Below are 1,649 nucleotides of genomic sequence, written 5' to 3' on the forward strand. Positions count from 1 at the left end.
AGTTTACAGAGCTCTAGAGATGGAGGACAGAGAGGAGGTTAAACACTGAGATAATCTACTGTAGTTTACAGAGCTCTAGAGATGGAGGACAGAAGGAGGTTAAACACTGAGATAATCTACTGTAGTTTACAGAGCTCTAGAGATGGAGGACGGAGACGAGGTTAAACACTGAGATAATCTACTGTAGTTTACAGAGCTCTAGAGATGGAGGATGGAGACGAGGTTAAACACTGAGATAATCTACTGTAGTTTACAGAGCTCTAGAGATGGAGGGCAGAGGGGAGGTTAAACACTGAGATAATCTACTGTAGTTTACAGAGCTCTAGAGATGGAGGACGGAGACGAGGTTAAACACTGAGATAATCTACTGTAGTTTACAGAGCTCTAGAGATGGAGGACAGAGAGGAGGTTAAACACTGAGATAATCTACTGTAGTTTACAGAGCTCTAAAGATGGAGGACAGAGAGGAGGTTAAACACTGAGATAATCTACTGTAGTTTACAGAGCTCTAGAGATGGAGGACAGAGAGGAGGTTAAACACTGAGATAATCTACTGTAGTTTACAGAGCTCTAAAGATGGAGGACAGAGAGGAGGTTAAACACTGAGATAATCTACTGTAGTTTACAGAGCTCTAAAGATGGAGGACAGAGAGGAGGTTAAACACTGAGATAATCTACTGTAGTTTACAGAGCTCTAGAGATGGAGGACAGAGAGGAGGTTAAACACTGAGATAATCTACTGTAGTTTACAGAGCTCTAGAGATGGAGGACAGAGAGGAGGTTAAACACTGAGATAATCTACTGTAGTTTACAGAGCTCTAGAGATGGAGGACGGAGACGAGGTTAAACACTGAGATAATCTACTGTAGTTTACAGAGCTCTAGAGATGGAGGACAGAGAGGAGGTTAAACACTGAGATAATCTACTGTAGTTTACAGAGCTCTAAAGATGGAGGACAGAGAGGAGGTTAAACACTGAGATAATCTACTGTAGTTTACAGAGCTCTAAAGATGGAGGACAGAAAGGAGGTTAAACACTGAGATAATCTACTGTAGTTTACAGAGCTCTAAAGATGGAGGACAGAGAGGAGGTTAAACACTGAGATAATCTACTGTAGTTTACAGAGCTCTAAAGATGGAGGACAGAAAGGAGGTTAAACACTGAGATAATCTACTGTAGTTTACAGAGCTCTAAAGATGGAGGACAGAGAGGAGGTTAAACACTGAGATAATCTACTGTAGTTTACAGAGCTCTAAAGATGGAGGACAGAGAGGAGGTTAAACACTGAGATAATCTACTGTAGTTTACAGAGCTCTAGAGATGGAGGACAGAGAGGAGGTTAAACACTGAGATAATCTCTCTGTCTCTCTAGAGATCAGAGAGGAGGTTCTCTCTCTGTCTCCCTCCCTCTCTCTCTCACACACCAGAGACACACACACCAGAGACACACACACACACACCAGAGACACACACACACACCGGAGACACACACACACTGGGGACCGGACCACACACACCAGTGAGACACACAGGAGAGTCACTCTCACACACCAGAGACACACACACACTGGGGACCGGACCACACACACCAGTGAGACACACACACACACGAGAGTCACTCTCACACACCAGAGACACACACACACTGG

At 43.9% G+C, this 1,649-nt stretch overlaps 1 long non-coding RNA gene across 1 annotated transcript; it reads left to right on the top strand.

Moving 5' to 3' along the window:
• The first annotated feature begins 112 nt into the window (after positions 1 to 112).
• Positions 113 to 1,309, top strand: LOC127920558 (uncharacterized). Its single transcript, XR_008106637.1, has 3 exons — positions 113 to 470; positions 533 to 718; positions 1,029 to 1,309. It is a non-coding gene; the product is annotated as an uncharacterized LOC127920558 (long non-coding RNA).
• The last annotated feature ends 340 nt before the right edge of the window (positions 1,310 to 1,649 follow it).

This window comes from Oncorhynchus keta, unplaced genomic scaffold (assembly GCF_023373465.1).
Source record: "Oncorhynchus keta strain PuntledgeMale-10-30-2019 unplaced genomic scaffold, Oket_V2 Un_contig_1990_pilon_pilon, whole genome shotgun sequence".
Classification (NCBI taxonomy): domain Eukaryota; kingdom Metazoa; phylum Chordata; class Actinopteri; order Salmoniformes; family Salmonidae; genus Oncorhynchus; species Oncorhynchus keta.